Genomic DNA, 12,441 nt, shown 5'->3' with positions numbered 1-12,441 from the left:
AAAGAAAACCCTCTCACTTACATAAATGAAAGATTGCACACAAAGAACTCACATCTTTTCAAGCTTCAATAGTAAATATTCTGCTACTATGTATTAAATACTGCATGCTTTGCCCAAGCTAAGATGAAACTACATCATGAATCAATAAGTATTTTGCATTTTCTTTCATTATCTACTCAAAGTCATGCCTACTGCACCTTTAAACATTTCATTAAATCCAATTATACAGCAAACACTCCCAAAATAAACTTAGATTGTATTGCAGTTTCACTTAACAGTATATAAAATGCTGTGTTGTGACAGGTATCAACTATCCGTTAGATACTGAATCAATTTTTCTTAAGCACTACTAACTGCTTGCTTTTCTTGAAGCTTGATCATTCTGAAAATTTTCTGTTAGATCTCTGAGTGCAAACATATGGTATCTGTCAATTTTTTTTTAAGTTTATTTGAGAGAAAGAAAGTGTGAGTAAGGAGAGGCAGAGAGAGAGAGAGGGAGAAAGAATTCCAAGCAGGCTCCACACTTAGCATGGAACCCGACACAGGGCTTGGACTCACAAACCACAAGATCATGACCTGAGCCAAAGTTGGATGTTTAGCCAACTGAGCCACCCAGATGCCCCTACAAATACTAATTTTTAAATGTTCTCAATTATGTCTTCTATTGCTTGTTTCTTTCTCCAATCAAAGATCATGTTTTCTTTCTTCTGAGATTCAGGTCTTTTTAACCTGAAACAACTTTTCAGCCTTTCTTTGTCTTGCACGACACTGATAATTGTGTAGAATCTGGGTTTTTATCTAGTGTCCCTCAGTTGGGGGTGTATGTGATGTTTCCTTATGACTGGATTCCAGTTCCACACCTTCTGTTGGAATACACTATAACTGAGGTTGTTGTATTCCCGGGGCATCGGGTCCAGACAAACGTAGCATCTGTCCACCCTCACTGGGGATCTTAACTTTGATCACCCAATGGAGGTCTTATGTAGTTTCTCCACTGTACAGTTACTATCATTTCTTACACAGTTAATGAGCAATCTGTAAGGAGACATTACTGTTTATTTTTAAGTCAGTTTGAATTGGATTTTCTGTTACTTAAAACATAAAAGCTTCTCACTGATTCAAGGACTTATTTATGTTGCAGGGTTAATGGCTGGTGACCGTGGGGAAACATGCAAGGGATTATGATGAGAAAAATAGGAGTTTCTTTAAAGCTTTAATTGTGGTCAGGTGGTAGCAGAGCAGACCAAAGTGCATGGGTATCTTGAGAGGAAAAATAATTTGATGACACTTCTTAGTCTTTGAATTTATTTTGGAAAAATAAAGAATGAAAAATTTTGTATTAGTAAAAATCATATTCCCTATACCAAGTCTTTCAATTGTTGGGAATTTGCAACAATTTAGAAGTCTTTCATTACTCTTTCTAAAATTTTATTTTTTTAGTTTGAGAGAGAGAGAGTGAGAGAGAAAGAATGAGCAGGGGAGGGGGAAAGAGAAAGAGAATCCCAAGCAGGCTCTATTCTATTAGCACAGAGCCCCATGTCGGCTCAATCTCATGAACTGTGAACTCATGACCTGAGCTGAAAAGTCAGTAGCTTAACCAACTAAGCCATCCAGGTGCCCCTTTTTATCATTACTTTTAACTGGATAATGTTAGTTATACTCACAAAGGATAGTTGTTGTTAACAGGGGCACACGACATTTATTCAAAAATATGTTGATGAATTTTTTCCCAGATTTTATATTGACAAAAATATTCCCATCAATTGTAAATTCAGTATGAGTTTAGCAGGATTCTTTAGAGAAACAGTGAACCAGCTTCAGAAACAGGATTTTCAGGACAGGCCATTTACTGGGAGGTGATCTCAGGGAACTCCAGTAGAAAAGTAGGGACAGGAGAGAGGGGAGGGAAAGCAGTCCTTAAATTATGTTATTTAGCAAATGTGTGCATGTGTGTGTATGTGTGTGGGTTCATGTTTGCATCTGTCCATGATTGTCCTGGTATCCAGACCCTGAGATAAGGATTAAAATGCAAATAATTCTTTGAGAGGTAAGAGGGATGCTGTTCGCAAGTTTGGAAGTGAGAAGAAAAGGCAGCCACTAACTGATTTGTTACCAAGCCAGCCCACTGGGGCACCTGAACCCCAATCTCACGAGATAGCCCTGAGAATCAGTGCAGAGATGGCACCCAGAGTTCTCCCACCTGACAGATAAGGGACCGGGGTCAAAGTGAGGCAAGCCCCCGTTGCTGGTGAGTATTGGTGCACCATGCCTGATGTGGCTTCAGAGTCTCACCTGCCTGGGATTGCCAATTTAGGCCACTTTCAACTCGCTGGTCTAGGCTGGGCAGTGTGGCGGTGAGTGACAGCATGCCTGGAAAACTACCCAGGGTAGGGCAATGCTAGTCAGGAATGTTCTCTCTCTCCACTTGGGTGGGATCTCTGAGATCTGTGCTCTGGAGGAAACAATGCCAACCTACACACATGTCACTGCTGAGATTAGAAAATTGGTTGGAAACAGATCAAAAAGGGACTCTGAATACCTAATCAGAGAATATGGATATCCGATTCTAAAAACTGTGATGTGAGTAGGGAAGTAGAAAGCTGGGAGAGGACGGTCCCTTTGGTGGGGCATGTTCCTGCCGCATGGAATGCAGCAGACGCAGACAGCAGGGGCTCACAGACATTAGGGAGCTGCTGAAACCATTAAGGCTGCCACGGCCCAAGGTCTGAGTAGTTGTGGAGAATGGGCAGGGAGATGACAGCCTTTCAGCCAGAAGACTCTGCAAAACTGCACAGTGATTGATGTGCCGAATCAAGCGAGGTTTTAAGCCTGGTGCCCTCATTAGCAGAGGGGAGCCGGGACTTCAGAGGAACGGAATGTTAAGTGGAAAGTCAGCATTCAACATTCAGAGCTCCATTTCAGAGGAAAAAAAAAAAAGCCAAGTGCTTCTTTTTGTGCTTTTTTGTAGACAGTTACTTTTGAGTTCAGAAAAACAGGTAGTAAAGCAGGAAGAGGTTTTGTTTTGCTTTGCTTTGTTCCTAAACTGGAACCTTACAAAATACATAGGTGCAACCCAGAAATCATGTCCAAGTCTGCCAACTGAATGATTTGACTTCTGTCTCCACTCTTTTTACACCTCTGTGAACTAATAACGGGGATAGAAATTAATCAGAAACAGGAAGCAGGAAAGAAAAGGAAACACTCAAGCCCTAAATGAGAAAACAAAGCCTTTGGTTCCTGGAGAAAACCTTGGTTTTGGCTCAGGTCATGATCTCAAGATTCATGGATTTGAGCCCCACATGGGACTCGGCAGTGCAAAGTCTGCTTGGTATTCTCTCTCTCCCTCTCTCTCTACTCCTCACCCACTCATGTGTGTGCTCTCTTTTCCTCTCTTTCTCAAAATCAATAAACAAACTTAAAAAAAAAATAGAAGCAGGGCACCTGGGTGGCTCAGTTGGTTAAGCATCCTTCTCTTGGTTTCGGCTCGGGTCATGATCTCATGGTTTGTGAGTTCAAGCCCCACATCAGGTTTTGTGCTGGCAGCACGGAGCCTGCTTGAGATTCTGTCTCCCTTTCTCTCTGCCCCTCCCCTGCTTGCTCTCTACCTTTATCTCTCAAAAATAAATATTTTTAAAAATAGAAGCTGTAGGGGAGCCTTATATTTGTACATAGAAGTGCCATTTGGGGTGCCTAGGTGGCTCAGTCAGTTAAGCATCTGGCTCTTGTTTTCTGCTCAGGTCATGGTCTCATGGTTTGTGAGTTCAAGCCCTGTATCAGGCTCTGTACTGACAATGCAGAGCCTGCTTGGGATTCTCTCTCTGTCCCTCCCCTGCTCGTTCTCTCTCTCAAAAATAAACAAATTAATTAACTAATAGTACATAAATTAAAACTTCAAAAAAATTTTTTAGAAAGTGCCATGTAACATAAGATGCCCTAACAGGCAGATAAAATAGGGATATATGAGTAAAAGCCCTTTGAAAATCAAAGTGCCATATACTAACTGGGCCACTATCCCCACAGTCATGGGCATTAGCTCTGTTATATCTGGACCATTTGAGTTAGGCCAGGGGAGACTCTGAGAAGGGTGGCTTGGCCCAACATTGAAGCAGACATAAATTATCTTTCCTGGTTTTCAGAAAAGCACTTTTTAGTCTTCTACAGTAATAAGCGAGAGGGTAAGGTCTTCAGGGAGATAAAAGCATTAACCTCTAGGCTCCTGTTTTTTGCTGGAGACCTATTACAGACACCCAAAGAGATGGAGACCTTGTTTTACCAACATAATCAGCTTTTGGGTGATTCTAATACATGTTATCCAGTTTCTTATTATCTACAGTAACTCAAGGTCAGTAGAAGCTGATTGGAGAAGGTCCCCAGGCCCCAAACAAGTGTCCATTTGGGGGTTTGATCTCAGACACAGGACTGAGATGTTTTTCAATGCTTACCTGGTGTGTAAGGCAAAATCATGATGCTGGCAGGAGAAAGGCAATTGGTTTAGGACTGACACAGGATTGGAGGGGAGTGCAAGATGGCAGACCCTGAGTGAGGGGCTATAGTGTTTTAGAAGAGCCAAAGGAGGAGAGAAGGTGGGGGAAGGAGTGCAATAGCCAGAATGCTATTTTGGAGAGAGCATGACCTATTAAACTGGAATTAAGAGCTCTAGAGGAATTGGGATGCCTTAGGGATGTTCAGTCCAAGCCTGTCTCTCTTCCTCAGTACCACCAGGGTGTAAGTAGGGCCCCTTGGGACTGAACTTTATACTTCTGTGAACCAAGTGCAGGTGAAGATGGACCAGTAGTGTACTGCACCAGTAGTGTAAATTTGTCTATTCTCTCATGGACCCTAACATGACCCAACCTGCCCTAAGACCTGGGCAAGAGAGGCCTCTGCTCTGGGCTATACACTTCATCCCACTCAGCCTCATCACTCCCCATGGAAGGAAGGGTCCATGGAGGCAAGGGTTATGCCAGCCTGGACCCTGCATTTCCCTTCCCTTCTTGTTCCAGATGCACAATACTCTAGAATCCCTGCCTGCGTGCCCCAAACCTAGTGGCATAGCCCCCACAGCTTCGTGGAGGAAATTCAAGATGACAGTTGGACAGGAAGGCTGGGGAGTCCATAGAGCTGTCGAGAGAGAAGAGAAGGGTGACAAGCCATGGGGCAGTTCTGGATGCTCCATGTGCCCCATTCAGCACAAAACACTGAAGAGTCTGAAATTTTTAATTTTTTTAATGTTTATTTATTTTTAAGAGAGTGAGAGTGAGACAGAGCAGGAGCAGGAGAGGGGCACACACACACACACACACACACACACACACACACAGAATCCTAAGCAGGCTCCAAACTCTGAGCTGTCAGCACAGAGCCCAACGAGGGGCTCAAACCCACAGGCTGTGAGATCATGACCTGAGCCAAAGTCAGATGCTTAACTGACTGAGCCACCGATGTGCCCCAAGAATCTGAAAATTTTAAATGGAAACCTGGCCTTCTAAGTCCTTCGAAGGAGAATAGAGCACCGTTTGTCTTGGTAGGAGAATAGAACACAGTTTGTAGTATTTATTTATAATTTTAAAAAGTTCAGACATAAAGAATGTGAGCCTCCATTTGTCTTCTTGCCCCAGGCCCTGAAAATATTCATGCCTACCTAGCATCCCCTTGGGAGGCTTGAGAGTGCAGACAAAGTCAATAGCTCTGTGCCTCCACTGTCCACTAAGGCCATCATTCATGGGCTTATTTGACCCTGCACCTTTTGATCTTCTTGTCCTAGAAGTCTGACTCCAAGACCATCATCATTATGGCCTGAAGCAGTCTCCCTCAGATGTGAGTTTGTACTCACCCTCAAATACTCCCAATAGAAACAAGGTGATCCAGCCACTTACCCTCCCTCTTGGCCCCCATACTAACCATGCCTGCTGTAAGTATGGGTTGAACACCTGCACATAGGATAGGATTTGGGTAGACCATAGCGAGGAAAACCCTGTACTTCAAAGCAAGCCTGCAGAGCCTAGTGGAAACTACTTGTAGTTTGGTAGTAGTACGAGATTGGATTTGTGAAATATTTGAACCATATGTACTTGTCTCTCCCAAAAAAAGACCTGAATACCATTGGTCAGCCAAAAGAGACTAAAACATGCCTGAACTGCCAAGGCACAATTTCCGACATAAAACCACCTCATTGGTGATGCCAACAGATATCACTAAAAGCCTTACTATGAGCACTTATGTGAGTCTCCATAACTCTTTTGTAGACACATAATATATTAATTATATTGGAGAGCAGCTGTTTCTTCATGCATTATCCTTGATAATTTCTGGATTCTGGCTGTAAGATGGTATTCACAGATGGTAATCAAGCATTTACAATGTATAGAGGTATTGTGGTATTTTGTTATTTTGATATCAGATGCTGTGCTTCTGCTGACCATCCTACATGGGATCTGCAGGTTTATAAGGACAATATTCTCCAGGGGAGGCTCAACTATTCTCCAGCCCACTTAAAAGTAAGGATGGTATTTTAAAGCTCTAATTCCCATAACATGGATGCAGGTAGATGCACAAACACACAGAGAAGTCCATTTGCTCAACCAGTTATAGTTCATTGGGAGTTTTACATCTGTTCTGGTGGATTTTTTGTTCTTGTGTGGTTTCCAATGAAGATGCAATGGTGTAGACACACACCTAGAGACCTATAGAATTCTGATTTGCACAAAAATGAAAGAGCCAAGAAATGTTACTGGCTAGGGAATCGCAAAGAACAAAGTGAGATTGTATATGATAGAGAGGAAAGGCCTCCAGATCATAGACCCTATAGGAGAAACCCAACAACAGAAAGAAAATGTAGATGGAACTCCTTGTGTTTCAAAGTGGTTATAAAGAATGTTTTTTCCCAGCATGTTATGTGGATTGACAGCATGCTATCTTGTCATTCTAAGTTGTAGTTCTCCCTATTATCTTATGCTTTTGATGAAGCCATTACTTAAAAATGCTTCCTTTCAGCCTTCCTTTTCTGTAAAATCTCATGGGCTTACTTATCCACGAGACACTTACTGAGCACAAATGTGCCAAGCACTGTGTCAAGGATTGGAGATACTTCTCTGATGGGAATAAGGCAGATGGGATCCCCAATGTCTGAATGGCAAAAGGAAGATCTTTTCTTCTCCTCCTCTTCAGCCAGTGAAGAAATAGAACCATTGTGTAAAATAATAGACTGAACATATGGCTTCCTTCAGATTTTCCTGAGGGGATCACTCAACATGGTTGAGATGATAGCCAGATATATTTCGGGTCTTACTAAGAACAAATAATGTGGTTTCATGGATAAAGTATTGCTTTCAGTCTACAGATCTAGTTTCTTACTTTGCTGTCTTGTATTACCTTGGTGTAAAAAGACTCAAATAAAAGCAACCTCTTCAGAGATGTTGGGGTTTTGAATGGGTGGATTAAATGCAGTGGTGACCTGGAGTCACTTCTCCCCTCACTCGGTAGAGCTGATCCTTACATTTTCATGAATTTTGCAAGTTTGTTAATGTCCCATTGGTAGCCTGAAATTAGCTATGATGAGAGTATTTATCCCACATAATAGGCAACTGCTAAAATGTGGGGCTTTTATTCCCCAGAAAGCCAGTTGTTAAGCATTTTCTAGCACATCCCTTTTTAAAGGGCAAGGTAGATATCCTAATGGTGAAGTGGAAAGTTTGGAAAGACATCAACATATATAGGATCAAAATGAAGGGAAAAGAAGCAAATTAGTGCATGACATTCCAGGCAATTGTGCCCTAGGGGCCAGTTTAATCTTTGTAGGGATGGTGTCCCGCTTTTTGTGCTTCAATGGTGGTTGTCATGACAGTTGAATCTAGGACTATTTTATTTTATTTTATTGTGACAAGGACACTTAACATGAGACCTATTTTCTTAAAAAACATTTTTTAATGTTTATTTTGAGAGAGAGAGAGTGAGCGAGCATGAGCAGGGGAAGGGCAGAGAGAGAAAGGGAGACATAAAATCCAAAGCACGCTCCAGGCTCAAGCCCAATGTGGGACTCAAACCCATGAACCATGAGATCATGACCTGGGCTGAAGTCCACCACTTAATGGACCGAGCCACCCAGGCACCCCGAGACTACTTTCTTAAAGAGGACATTATGTAACTATTTAGACTGTGTGAGTGTTCTTCACTCTTTGGTCCACTAACAACAGAAGCTGCTGGTAAACAAAACATATTAGAAGAATAAAGAACATTGAATATGGAAAGACAGTAGTCTATTGCTGAGCAACAGAGTATTCCATGAGTCCCTGAGGATTATTGCTTCAACTTTCCTCACTGAGTATCTAAGAAATACAAACTATCAGTATTGTAGCCCATTAATAATGAAATAGGTGAAGTCTCACTGAACATCATTTATGATAGATCCAAACTTGACTGATGAATTGCATTCGGTTGGAAATTTTGAAACTGGAAAAAAACCTTGGTCTGAGAAAAATTTTCCTGGCAGAAGAAAACCTTATAAGAGCTCAAACTGTACATAGTCATGTTTGTTATTGTCTAAAAATGTATGGACTCATCGAATAATCTTGTAGAATGCATATTCAAAATTTAATGCAGAAAATTTGGAAATTGATAGAAATAATGAAAACAATTACCACTACCTTACAGGGCAGGAATGTTACAGAGTAGTGTTTCGTGAAGACAAAATTTTTTATTTTGAGCTGTTTTTTTATTTTTGAGAGAGAGAGAGCACAAGAGGGAGGGATAGAGAGAGAGGGAGACATAGAATTCGAAGCAGGCTCCAGGCTCCAAGCTGTCAGCACAGAACCTGATGCGGGACTTATACCCATGAATGGTGAGATCACGACGTGAGTCATGCTTAACTGACTGAGCTGCCCAGGCACCCCAAGACTTTTGAAATGCCCAAAGAGAGTGGCCAGGGAGGTAGCCACCCCCTCTCCCTTCACAGCCCTGCTCGAGGTGGGTAGAGTGCACCAGCCTTGAGGACTGAGTCATACTTCAGAGAAGTGGTTACTTAGGGGAGAAATAGGGATGTCTGCAGGGGCACACAGGCCAGAAAAGCAAGAAGCTGATTCTTGAATGGTCTAAGGGGTAAAATGAGCGCATTGGGTGAGAGGTGAGAGAAGCAGTTTCCCATCCAAGAAAAGGAGGAATTTTTTGTCAGCTGAGCTTCCCATCTATTGCCCAAGGTGGCATGCATTGCCCTTGGTGGAAGTGTCTACACCTTGGCCATGGGGGCACCAGCAAAGCTAATGCAGCGTCAATACCATGAGAGTCTCTGGGAGGCACCAATTTTTCAAGGATGGAAGGGGTAGACCTTCAGCGCAATTAGACCCATTGTTGGGCCTGTCCTAGGAGTGGCAGAAATGCATCTTGCTAAAAGAAGACAAAAAAGAAGAAGATGAAGAAGAAGAAGAAGAAAAATTATTTGATGATCCTTTGTTACTCCTGGGAAAATTGAGGTACTGAACACTGTTTCCAGTTCTATTTAAAAACACAGTTATTAGTAAGAGAGCTAGGAATACAGTCTTTTGCTTCTGATTTCTTCTAATAAACTGTTTCTCTTTTTGATGAAAAGAATGCATAATCTTAAAATTTAAAAGAAAAAAAAGTTTGACTGTCAATGGAGAGAAAATCAGTGCTAGACTGCAATACAAATTGCTTAAAGAAAAAAAATTTTTTTAAGTTCATGTAATCTGAATTGTCAAGCCAGGGCCCGGAATCAAGTTTTTCTGTCCAGCTTGTAAAATCCCTGGTAATACAAAGATAATTATGGAAATATTCAGAGACTTTCCCTGGATCCAAACACAGAGCCGCCCCACTGGATTTTACCTCTTAGTAACGAGGAAAAGCATTCAAAAGGCAGACCTGCTGTCATCAGAGCCACTTAAAGCACCGGGCAAAAAGGTGATGTGCATTTCTCAGGATTGGCCTTGACCTGACAGGTCCCCAGGGGTGAGTCACTTTCTCCTTCTTCAGTCAGTTTGGCTGTTAAATAATTACAGTAACGAGATCTTGTTTACTAAGAGCTGAAGTCCACTTCGCCTCCTCTTATTCAGTTGCTGGAAAGGAGCAGAGCGGTAGTGGTTAGAAGGCTTTCGTGGCTAACTGTCGTAGCAGCTCGGCGTTAGAACCCATGCCTTGAATAAGTGAAGTCGCTTGTAAATTGGACTTGTGAGTAGTGGGTGTCCGTGTAAGTGTCCCTCTGCTTCTCTTGTTGATCTGCACTTGTGACCTGAAGCAAACAAATAGGAAGGGTAGTGTGACTAAAGAAATGGAGGGGGGTTGCGGGGGGAAGGGGAGGAAGGAGACTAAATTTCGGACCCTCCTGTGATCTGGCCTGTGGCCAAGTAGAGCAAAAGCTGTGAGAGCGCCCCTGGCACAACGGAGTCCCACTGATCAGTGAACTGGAAGCTGGGAACCCGGTGTCCCTCTTCCTGCAGCCAGCCTGCAGCCAGGGACTGGGTGGTGGTGCCCCAGGGTCTGTCCTCAGTGGCTCTCAGTAGAATGGGCTGGACGGTGAGCCTGGAGCCTGGACTGACCACTCAGTGAGTCCTTTATGCGGAAAATTTAGGACAGACTTTCACCTCAGCAGTGGCTCTTTGGGCCACATGAAAAGTCACGGCTAGGCGCACTCTCCTGTGGCAGAGCCTGGTGTTTCTGTGAGAGGGGAATACTCACTTCCTGCCTTTGTCCTTTAGCTGACGGGAGCAACCGGCTTCGTTTACATTCCTTCAGTGGTGTTATTGAAAAGGCTTGGCAGCTCCAAAATGTCCTGTTAGGGCTTTTCCCCACCCCACCCCCACTATTTTTTTTTTATTTATATTTTTTCTAGCTTTTTCAGCAAGCATCTGGAAAGATCCACTGGATGCATTGGGCTCATTTTTCAAGAATCTGCTTTGCCCTTCAGGGAAATCAGGAAAGGGGCAAGCTCCCAATGTATAAATCCGGAGGAATTTTACAACCTCTCAAACTACTACACCTTTTTTTTTTGTTTCAATCCAGCCTGTTACTGGAGTAGTTTTAGGACGAAACTGCTAGTGTAACCCCTTGGAGTAGGGAGGGGTGGGGAGTTATGAATGGAAAGAAGTTATCCCTTTAGATTATAATCTGTCCATATTGAATTAAAGTGTTAGAGGTTATGGTTTGGGAAGGAAACTTGCTACAACAGAAAGGACCTTAAACCAGAACTTTTGGGGGGCGGGGCTCTTAAGAACTATATGTATTTTTTAATGAGAATAATCTATGATGTGCTGTCTGCTTGGATTTCGTTCAACCGGAAAGGACCCGCTGTCACCCTTGACAGCTGCTCTTATCGCCTGGCATCATCTTCCTCCTGGAGCAGCCTCTTGAAGAAGGAGAGCAACAACCTGTATTTTGCTGAAGAAATGTGATAGGTCTGCCTGCCTGGCATGCATGGAATCCACACTGGATGTTTCCCTGAGGACTGCTTGAGGTTGGAGTGCATGCATGCAATTTTCAGGCAGCTAATTAAACCAGTGGACTTAGGAATCCAAACTTCTCCGTTGCTATAGGCAAAATGCCCTGCCTGTCATGGCTCATCAGAAGGGGTTTGTCTATGGAAATCTTAGGAACAGAACAAAAAGACTTCGATCTGGATGAGGAATGAAGTCCTGGCTCTCACTTGCAGCCCCTTAACTGCTGCACAATGTCAAATCCGTCACCAAGAAAACGTCTGAAAGGAAAAGAATTGCACATTAGGCTTGGTTTCAAGAATGTTCTTTCTTTATGTGTGTGCTTCTGCATGGAAACAGTTAATCATGTGCTCCCCAAGGTTACACTCTGGCTCCCCCTCTCCTCTTAGTTATGAACACAGCCCTGTGTTTTCATTCTGGAGTTGCTCCAATCTGTGGACTTTGCTAATAAGTGATGAACTTCAAAGGCCTTGGAGCTGGGGCTCCATTCAGCTGCTGAGCCCGGGAACCTGAAATTCTGGAGTCAGCAGAATTGCAAAGGAGAGCTCCCATCTTCTCAGGAGATTTTGGAATGTTGGCCTCCATCCCAGCGGGACTTTAAGTGGAAAGCAACCCTGGGAAGACACCTCTGAACCTTTCAAGAACAGGAGCCATGGAGAAAGGACCAAAATAGGCAAAGGTTCTGGAAGGAGGGATGGATGTGCATTGTATTTCTGTCTTCCAATAGATGGGATTCCACAGATCAATCGAGTCCCCTATGAATGTGAACAGAGAGGCAAATCTTGGGGCCAAAATGAGCCCCTTGCCAAAGAGTGTTCTTCACTAATGCACCATGTAGTTCTCTGCTTAGTAATTTTTTTAAAAAATATTTTATTGTCAAATTGTTTTCCATACAACACCCAGTGCTCTTCCCCTCAAGTGCCCTCCACCATCACCACCACCTCTCTTCCCCCCTCCCCCCTCCCCCCCAATCCTCAGTTCATTCTCAGCATTCAATAGTCTC

At 43.1% G+C, this 12,441-nt stretch overlaps 1 protein-coding gene across 5 annotated transcripts in view; it reads left to right on the top strand.

Annotated features, from left to right (window-relative positions):
- The window catches only part of RIN2 (Ras and Rab interactor 2), a 215,450-nt gene that overhangs the window by 96,938 nt on the left and 106,071 nt on the right, over positions 1 to 12,441 (top strand). The window contains exon 1 of one of the 5 annotated variants that reach the window (XM_029916516.1): positions 9,837 to 9,957. The exons of the other annotated variants lie outside the window; for them this stretch is intronic. The gene's annotated coding sequence lies outside the window, so the exon portion shown is untranslated. Of the gene's footprint in view, positions 1 to 9,836; positions 9,958 to 12,441 lie in introns of those variants that run through there. 5 annotated transcript variants of the gene reach the window in all.

This window comes from Suricata suricatta, chromosome 12 (genome assembly GCF_006229205.1).
Source record: "Suricata suricatta isolate VVHF042 chromosome 12, meerkat_22Aug2017_6uvM2_HiC, whole genome shotgun sequence".
NCBI classification, from domain to species: Eukaryota; Metazoa; Chordata; class Mammalia; order Carnivora; family Herpestidae; genus Suricata; species Suricata suricatta.
Note: the sequence above shows the minus strand (reverse complement) of the source record. Positions and strands in the feature narration are given on the sequence as shown.